Genomic DNA, 10,215 nt, shown 5'->3' with positions numbered 1-10,215 from the left:
AACCAACAACCATTCTGTGATGCATACCAAAATGATGACTATAGTGGACCCCCTTGTAATTACCAACAAGGCCCACCATATGATTATGAACCGCCTCCTCAACATAGCTTTGGACCACCATACTCACAAGCCCCTTTCCACCATTCACCTCCATATGACCCTATTGATAAACCCATATTTTATGATATATTTTGTGCTCAAATTAAGTGATTTATTCAATCCTTCACTCACTTATTCATGAAAATTGCATAGTTTTACTTTCCCTTCCTTATTATGTGATGTATGTAAAAATAATTATTTTAATTACCCTTTACTTCCATTCGATGCTGTGATTCGTGTGTTGAGTAGTTTCAGATCTTCTAAGGCAGGAATGACTTAAAGGATGGAAAGAAAACATACAAAAATGGAAGAAAAGCACAAAACAGAGTTTTTGGAGAAACTGGCAGTGACGCGATCGCATAGACGACGCGGCCGCATGCCAGCGCAAAATGGCAGTGACGCGACCGCGTGATTGACGCGATTACGCGCCTTAAGCGAAACGCATATGACGCGGACACATGACTGAAGCAACCGCGTGATAAAGAAAACTCCAGATGACGCGACCGCGTGACCCACGCGGACGCGTGACAGAGGCCACACACCAGAAATTATAGAAAATGCTCTCAGCGATTTCTGAAGCCCTTTTTGGCCCAAATCCAAGTCCAGAAGGCACAGATCAGAGGTTATGAAGTGGGGGAATGCATCCATTCAGAGGAGAGTCTCCAATTATTCACTATTCATGATTTAGATGTAGTTTTTAGGGAGAGGTTCTCTGCTCTCTCTTTTAGGATTTAGAATTAGGATTTCTTTTGCTTTCAGGATTATCTCTTTTTATCAGGTTCAATATTCCTTTTTAATTACTTATTTTCTCAATTTAATTTATGAATTCTTCTATGTTATAGATTATTCTTTGAATTAATGTTATTTGAGGTATTTCAGTTTATGATTGCTTTCTTTTATTTATGTTACTGTTGCTTCCAATCTAAAGACATTTTTATTCAAGTAGATTTACTTTTTCCCTTTTGGCCTTGGTTAAGAAATCAGTAACTCAGGAGTTATCAAACTCAACATGATTGATAATTGTTATCTTTGCTAATTGAATTGAACTTCAATAATCCCAATCTTTCCTTAGGGATTAACTAGGATTTGAAGATCAGACTAATTAGTCACTTGACCTTTCTTTGCTTTAAGTAAAGGCTAACTAAGTGGAATTAAGATTCAATCTTCATCATCATTGATAAGGATAACTAGGATAGGACTTCCAATTTCTCATACCTTGCCAAAAGTTTATTTTACAGTTATTTATTTATTTTACTTGCCATTTAAATTACTTGTTCCTCATCTTTAAAACCCCAATTTACAATCTTCATAACCAATAATAAGAACATACTTCCCTGCAGTTCCTTGAGAAGACGAACCGAGGTTTAAATACTTCGGTTATCAATTTTTAAGGGGTTTGTTACTTGTGACAACCAAAACGTTTGTACGAAGGGATTTCTGTTGGTTTAGAAACTATATCTACAATGCGACTATTTTTGTAAAATTCTTTACTAGCAAAAATCCTAACGTCAAAATGGCACCGTTGCCGGGGAACTGCAATCGTGTGCCTTATTATTGGTTATTGTAAATATTTTTCTTTTACTTGTTTATTTGTCTTTATTTTCTCCTTTTATTTCCATTAGCTACTATGAATTCTCACCCCTCTCGCTTTGAGTTTGGTTCTAATATTATTTAAAGGAGTGAAAGTTATAACAAGAACATGCATCAAGGTCAGAGAAATCAAAGATGGATGGAGCCAAGAGAATCTGATCAACCCTTTAGGCAACAACACCCTCCAAGATATCATGGACAAAGACTATTCTACAATGCATACCAAGCCAATAGACATGGTGGACAACCTTGTAGTTACCAACAAGCCCCACCCTGTGCTTATAGGCAATCCTCTCAACATAACTTCGAACCACTACACTCACAAGCTCCTTTTCACCATTCACCACTATATGATCCTCATTTACCCCAATTCCAATCCAATTACTCCCAAACACCACCACTTCCCCATGTACCACGTCCAAATCCATCACCCCGAGAATCAGAGGTTCGCCTCAAGGAAACAGTAGATCAACTTCAAACAACCCTTCATCAACTGGAGCAAGCAGTAAGTCAATTATCTTCTAGACGTTCGAACATTCAAAGACCTCCTACAGCCCCATGTGGACAATCTAATGAAGAGCGTAGTATGAAGGAGATACTAGAAACTCCAGTGGACAGAACAGGGTATGACTTCATACTGGAACAAGTAGAGGAAGCTATCATTGTAAAAGAAGAAGAGTTGGTTGAAGACTTAGGAGAAGCTGAACTTCCATGGGAATCCAGAATTGTGGAAAATTCTGTCAAGGACATTACAATTGATGCTAAGGAGGATAGTGCACAACTCCCAAAGCAAGACTTTTATGAAGAACTAGACGGAATAATCCAAGAAGCAAGTTTCCTTGATAATGATAATATCAAGTCAAGTTCTCCTAGTAATGAACTTGCATCCGCAAGTGAATTCTCTGAGATCGAAGAATCTTCCCCAAGTGAATACGAAGATGATGCGGAGGTAGATTTCTCTCAACCTCCTGTTTATGACTTAAGTGACGAGGAAGACATAGAAGGCTTTGATCAGGACATGGATGCATTTGAAGAAGTCTACAAGGAAGTGAAGAAATTCACCGAAGAGCACAAGGGAGTAGAACTTACAGAACCGCTGGAAAAACTGGTATGCGAAATTGTTACTCTGAGGTTGTAAAATTTGTTGTTCGTTCTCTCCCTGGAAATGGCGCCAATAACTGGTGCACAATACCATGGTCTAAACATGACTTCACAACTTTGCACAACTAACCAGCAAGTGCATTGGGTCGTCCAAGTAATAAAACCTTACGTGAGTAAGGGTCGATCCCACGGAGATTGTCGGTATGAAGCAAGCTATGGTCACCTTGTAAATCTCAGTCAGGCGGATATCAAATGGTTATGGAGTTTTCGAATAATAATAATAAATAAACAGAAAATAAAGATAGAAATACTTATGTAATTCATTGGTGAGAATTTCAGATAAGCATATAGAGATGCTTTCGTTCCTCTGAACCTCTGCTTTCTTGCTGTCTTCATCCAATCAGTCCTACTCCTTTCCATAGCAAGCTTTCTGTAAGGGCATCACCGTTGTCAATGGCTACATCCCATCCTCTCTTTGAAAATGGTCCAAATGCTCTGTCACGGCATGGCTAATCATCTGGAGGTTCTCGATCATACTGGAATAGAATTTACTATCCTTTTGCGTCTATCACTACGCCCAGCACTCGCGAGTTTGAAGTTCGTCACAGCCATCCCTTCCCAGATCCTACTCAGAATACCACAGACAAGGTTTAGACTTTTCAGATCTCAGGAATGGCCATCCATGGGTTCTAACTTATACCACGAAGATACTAATAACTCGGACTCGGTCCCCCTTATTAGATATCTAAGAGATACTCATTCTAGCTTGGTTGCATGTAGAACGGAAGTGTTTGTCAGGCACGCGTTCATAAGTGAGAATGATGATGAGCGTCACATAATCATCACATTCATCATGTTCTTGGGTGCAAATGGATATTTTAGAAGCGGAATAAGTTGTATTGAATAGAAAATAGTAGTACTTTGCATTAAATCATGAGGAACAGCAGAGCTCCACACCTTAATCTATGGAGTGCAGAAACTCTATCGTTTGAAAATACATAAGTGATAATGGTCCAAGCATGGCCGAATGGCCAGCCCCCATGAAAGTCTAAGATCGCATAAAACTGATCAAAGATGATCCGGAGATTTAAATACAATAGTAAAAAGTCCTATTTATACTAAACTAGTTACTAGGGTTTACAGAAGTAAGTAATTGATGCATAAATACACTTCCGGGGCCCACTTGGTGTGTGCTTGGGCTGAGCTTGAAGTTTACACGTTCAGAGGCTTCTTCTGGAGTTGAACGCCAAGTTGTAACGTGTTTTTGGCGTTCAACTCTGGTTCGTGACGTGTTTCTGGCGTTTAACTCTAGACTACAGCGTAGAACTGGCATTCAACGGCCTTTTGCGTCATCTAAACTCGGCCAAAGTATGAACTATTATATATTTCTGGAAAGCCCTGGATGTCTACTTTCCAATGCAATTAGAAGCGCGCCATTTTGAGTTCTGTAGCTCCAAAAAATCTACTTTGAGTGCAAGGAGGTCAGAATCCAACAGCATCAGCAGTCCTTTTTCAACCTCTGAATATAATTTTTGCTCAAGTCCCTCAATTTCAGCCAGAAAATACCTGAAATCACAGAAAAACACACAAACTCATAGTAAATTCCAGAAATGTGAATTTAACATAAAAACTAATAAAAACATCCCTAAAAGTAACTAGATCCTACTAAAAACATACTAAAAATAATGCCAAAAAGCGTATAAATTTTCCGCTCATCACAACACCAAACTTAAATTGTTGCTTGTCCCCAAGCAACTGAAAATCAAATAGGATAAAAAGAAGAGAATATACTATAAATTCCAAAATATCAATGAAACATAGCTCCAATCAGATGAGCAGGACTTGTAGCTTTTTGCCTCTTGAATAGTTTTGGCATCTCACTTTATCCATTGAGGTTCAGAATGATTGGCATCTATAGGAACTCAGAGTTCAGATAGTGTTATTGATTCTTCTAGTTCAGTATGTTGATTCTTGAACACAACTACTTTATGAGTCTTGGCCGTGGCCCTAAGCACTTTGTTTTCCAGTATTACCACCGGATACATAAATGCCACAGACACATAACTGGGTGAACCTTTTCAGATTGTGACTCAGCTTTGCTAACCCCAATTAGAGGTGTCCAGGGTTCTTAAGCACACTCTTCTTTTGCTTTGGACCTTGACTTTAACCGCTCAGTCTCAAGTTTTCACTTGACACCTTCACGCCACAAGCACATGGTTAGGGACAGCTTGGTTTAGCTGCTTAGGCCAGGATTTTATTCCTTTAGGCCCTCCTATCCACTGATGCTCAAAGCCTTGGGATCCTTTTTATTTACCCTTGCTTTTTAGTTTTAAGGGTTATTGGCTTTTTGCTCTTGCCTTTTGGTTTTAAGAGCTTTTGGCTTTTTCTGCTTGCTTTTTCTTTTTCTATTTTTTTTTCTTTTTTTTTTTGCCATTTTTTTTGCAAGCTTTGTATTCACTGCTTTTTCTTGCTTCAAGAATCATTTTTATGATTTTTTAGATTATCAAATAACATGTCTCCTTGTCATCATTCTTTCAAGAGCCAACATATTTAACATTCATAAACAACAACTTCAAAAGACATATGCACTGTTCAAGCATTCATTCAGAAAACAAAAAGTATTGTCACCACATCAATATAATTAAACTAAGTTCAAGGATAAATTCGAAAATCATGTACTTCTTGTTCTTTTGAATTAAAAACATTTTTCATTTAAGAGAGGTGATGGATTCATATTCACTACTTTAAGGCATAGACACTTAGACACTAATGATCATGTAATAAAGACACAAACATAGATAAACATTTAACATAAGAAAACGAAAAACAGAAAATTTGAGAACAAGGAATGAGTCCACCTTAGTGATGGTGACGTTTCCTTCTTGAGGAACCAATGATGTCCTTGAGCTCTTCTATGTCTCTTCCTTGTCTTTGTTGCTCCTCCCTCATTTCTCTTTGATCTTCTCTAATTTCATGAAGGATGATGGAGTGCTCTTGATGTTCCACCCTTAGTTGTCCCATGTTAGAACTTAGTTCTCCTAGGGAGGTGTTGATTTGCTCCCAAAAATTCTGTAGAGGAAAGTGCATCCCTTGAGGCATCTCAGGGATTTCTTGGTGATGAGCTTCCTCACGTGTTTCTTGAGCTCCATGAGTGGGCTCTCTTGTTTGCTCCATCCTTTTCTTAGTGATGGGCTTCTCTTCCTCAATGGGAATGTCTCCTTCTATGAAAGCTCCAGCTGAGTAACATAGATGGCAAATAAGATGAGGGAAAGCTAGCCTTGCTAAGGGGGAGGGCTTTTCGGCTATTTTGTAGAGTTCATGGGAGATGACTTCATGAACTTCTACTTCCTCTCCAATCATGATTATATGAATCATGATGGCTCGATCCACAGTAACTTCAGATCGGTTGCTAGTGGGAATGATGGAGCGTTGGATGAACTCCAACCATCCTCTAGCCACAGGCTTGAGGTCCAGTCTTCTAAGTTGAACCGGTTTGCCTTTTGAGTCAATCTTCCATTGAGCTCCTTCCACACATATGTCCATGAGGACTTGGTCCAACTTTTGATCAAAGTTGACCCTTCTAGTGTAGGGGCGTGCATCTCCTTGCATCATAGGCAAGTTTAATGCCAACCTCACATTTTCCGGACTAAAATCTAAGTATTTTCCCCGAACCATGGTGAGATAATTCTTTGGGTTCAGGTTCTTACTTTGATCATGGTTCCTAGTGATCCATGCATTAGCATAGAACTCTTGAACCATTAGAATTCTGACTTGTTGGATGGGTTTTGTTAGAACTTCCCAACCTCTTCTTTGGATTTCATGTCGGATTTCCGGATACTCATTTCTCTTGAGTTTGAAAGGGACCTCGGGGATTACCTTCTTCTTGGCCACAACATCATAGAAGTGGTCTTGATGGGCTTTGGAGATGAATCTTTCCATCTCCCATGACTCGAAAGTGGAAGCTTTTGTCTTCCCTTTCCCTTTTCTAGAGGATTCTCTGGTCTTAGGTGCCATGGTAATGGAAAAACAAAAAGCTTTATGCTTTTACCACACCAAACTTAGAATATTGCTCGCCCTCGAGCAAGAAAAGAAAGAATAGATAAAGAAGAAGAAGAAATGGAGGAGAGGGAGAGAGAGATGTGTTTCGGCCAAGAAGAGGAGGAGGGGGTTGTGTTGTGTGAAATTGAAGAAGAATGGAGGGGTTTATATAGTGAAGGGAGAGGGGTTAGGTTCGGCCATTTATGGTGGGTTTGGATGGGAAAGTGATTTTGAATTTTGAAGGTAGGTGGGGTGTATGAAGTAGGTTTATGGGGAAGAGTGGGTGGATGTGAGTGGTGAATAGGTAATAGGGAAGAGAGCTTGAGGTGATTGGTCAAGGGTTTTGGGGAAGGGTGTTTATTGGGAAGAGAGGATGAACATTGAGAAGAGGGAAGAGTATGAGTGGAGGTAGGTGGGGATCCTGTGGGGTCCACAGATGCTGAGATGATCCTGTAGGGTCCACAGATCCTGAGGTGTCACGGAATTGCATCCCTGCACCAATTAGGCATGTAAAATGCCTTTACATGCAATTCTGGCGTTTAAACGCCGAATTGATGCTTGTTCTGGGCGTTCAGCATGTTTCTGGCGTTGAACGCCAGTTCTATGCTTGTTTCTGGCGTTCAGCGCCAGCTTTCCTCAGTGTGCATTCCTGGCGTCTGAACGCCAGGATGCTGCTTGTTTTGGGCGTTCAACGCCAGATCCATGCTCTGTTCTGGCATTGAACGCCAGCCAGATGCTCCTTACTGGCGTTTAGTAAGTCCTTCCTCCAGGGTGTGATTTTTCTTCTGCTATTTTTGATTCTGTTTTTAATTTTTGTATTTATTTTGTGACTCCACATGATCATAACCTAATAAAACATGAAAGAACAATAAAATAAAAATAAAATTAGATAAATAAAAATTGGGTTGCCTCCCAACAAGCGCTTCTTTAATGTCAATAGCTTGACAGTGGGCTCTCATGGAGCCTCACAGATGTTCAGAGCATTGTTGAGACTTCCCAACACCAAACATAGAGTTTGGATATGGGAGTTCAACACCAAACTTAGAGTTTGGTTGTGGCCTCCCAACACCAAACTTAGAGTTTGACTGTAGGGGCTTTGGTTGACTCTGCAGTGAGAGAAGCTTTTTATGCTTCCTCTCCATGGGTACAGAGAGAGATCCTTGAGTTTTAAACACAAGGTTGTCCTTATTTAATTGAAGGATCGATTCTCCTCTGTCCAGATCAATCACAGCTCTTGCTGTGGCTAGGAAGGGTCTTCCAAGAATGATGGATTCTTCCTCATCCTTCCCAGTATCCAGGATTATGAAATCAGCAGGGATGTAAAGGTCTTTAACCTTTACTAACATGTCCTCTACTTGTCCATAAGCTATTTTCATGGATTTGTCTGCCATTTCTAATGAGAAATTGGCTTCGTGTACCTCAAGGGTTCTTAGTTTCTCCATTACAGAGAGTGGCATGAGGTTTATTCCTGACCCAAGGTCACACAGAGCCTTCTCAAAGGTCATGGTGCCTATGGTATAAGGTATTAAGAACTTTCCAGGATCCTGTTTCTTCTGAGGCAATGTCAGTTGATCCAGATCACTCAGTTCATTGATGAGCAAGGGAGGTTCATCTTCCCAAGTCTCATTACCAAATAATTTGGCATTCAGCTTCATGATTGCACCAAGGTACTTGGCAACTTGCTCTTCAGTAACATCCTCATTCTCTTCAGAAGAAGAATACTCATCAGAGCTCATGAATGGCATAAGGAGGTTCAAGGGAATCTCTATGGTCTCTAGATGAGTCTCAGATTCCTTTGGTTCCTCAGAGGGAAACTCCTTGTTGATCACTGGACGTCCCAGGAGGTCTTCCTCCTTAGGATTCACGTCCTCCCCTTCCTTTCTAGGTTCGGCCATGTTGACTATGTCGATGGCCTTGCACTCTCCTTTTGGATTTTCTTCTGTTTTGCTTGGGAGAGCACTAGGAGGGGTTTCAGTGATCTTCTTACTCAGCTGGCCCACTTGTGCCTCCAAATTTCTAATGGAGGACCTTGTTTCATTCATGAAACTCAGAGTGGCCTTAGATAGATCAGAGACTAAGTTTGCTAAATTAGAGGTACTTTGTTCAGAGTTCTCTGTCTGTTGCTGAGTGGATGATGGAAAAGGCTTGCTATTACTAAACTTGTTTCTTCCACCATTATTAAAGCCTTGTTGAGGCTTTTGTTGATCCTTCCATGATAGATTTGGGTGATTTCTCCATGAGAAATTATAGGTGTTTCCATAGGGTTCACCCATGTAATTCACCTCTGCAATTGCAGGATTCTCAGGATCATAAGCTTCTTCTTCAGAAGATGCCTCTTGAGTACTGTTGGATGCAGCTTGCATTCCATTCAGACTCTGAGAAACCATATTGATTTGCTGAGTCAATATTTTATTCTGAGCCAATATGGCATTCAGAGTATCAATTTCAAGAACTTCCTTCTTCTGAGGCGTTCCATTACTCACAGGGTTCCTCTCAGAAGTGTACATGAACTGGTTATTAGCAACCATGTCAATGAGTTCTTGAGCTTCTGCAGGCATTTTCTTTTGGTGAATGGATCCACCTGCAGAAGTATCTAATGACATCTTAGCTAATTCAGACAGACCATCTTAGAATATATCTAGGATGGTCCATTCTGAAAGCATGTCAGAAGGACACTTTTTGTTCAGTTCCTTGTATCTCTCCCAAGCTTCATAGAGGGATTCACCTTCTTTCTGTCTGAAGGTTTGAACATCCACTCTAAGCTTATTCAGCTTTTGAGGAGGAAAGAACTTGGCTAAGAAAGCCTTGACCAGCTTATCCCAAGAGATCAGGCTATCTTTGGGTTGGGAATCCAACCACACTCTAGCTCTATCTCTTACAGCAAACGGGAAAAGCATAAGCCTATAGACCTCGGGGTCAACCCCATTGGTCTTAACAGTATCACAGATCTGCAAAAATTCAGTTAAGAACTGAAAAGGATCTTCAGATGGAAGTCCATGAAACTTGCAGTTCTGCTGCATCAGAGAAACTAATTGAGGTTTCAGCACAAAATTGTTTGCTCCAATGGCAGGAATGGAGATGTTTCTTCCATGTAAATTGGAATTAGGTGCAGTAAAGTCACCAAGCATCCTCCTTACATTATTATTATTTTCGGCTGCCATCTCCTCTTCTTGTTCGAAAATTTCTGTAAGGTTGTCTCTAAATTGTTGTATTTTAACTTCTCTTAGTTTCCTTTTTAGAGTCCTTTCAGGTTCAGGATCTGCTTCAACTAGAATGTTCTTGTCCTTGCTCCTGCTCATATGACAAAGAAGGGAATAACAAAGAAAATATGGAATCCTCTATGTCTCAGTATAGAGATTCCTTTGTGAGTAGAAGAAGAAAAGAATG

At 40.1% G+C, this 10,215-nt stretch overlaps 1 non-coding gene across 1 annotated transcript; it reads left to right on the top strand.

Annotated features, from left to right (window-relative positions):
• The first annotated feature begins 9,485 nt into the window (after positions 1 to 9,485).
• On the top strand, positions 9,486 to 9,593 carry LOC148574389 (small nucleolar RNA R71). The gene has a single exon (XR_015906670.1). It is a non-coding gene; the product is annotated as a small nucleolar RNA R71 (small nucleolar RNA).
• Positions 9,594 to 10,215: the final 622 nt, after the last annotated feature.

This window comes from Arachis ipaensis, chromosome B2 (assembly GCF_059453495.1).
Source record: "Arachis ipaensis isolate K30076 ecotype BB chromosome B2, ASM5945349v1, whole genome shotgun sequence".
In the NCBI taxonomy this organism is placed as follows: domain Eukaryota; kingdom Viridiplantae; phylum Streptophyta; class Magnoliopsida; order Fabales; family Fabaceae; genus Arachis; species Arachis ipaensis.
Note: the sequence above shows the minus strand (reverse complement) of the source record. Positions and strands in the feature narration are given on the sequence as shown.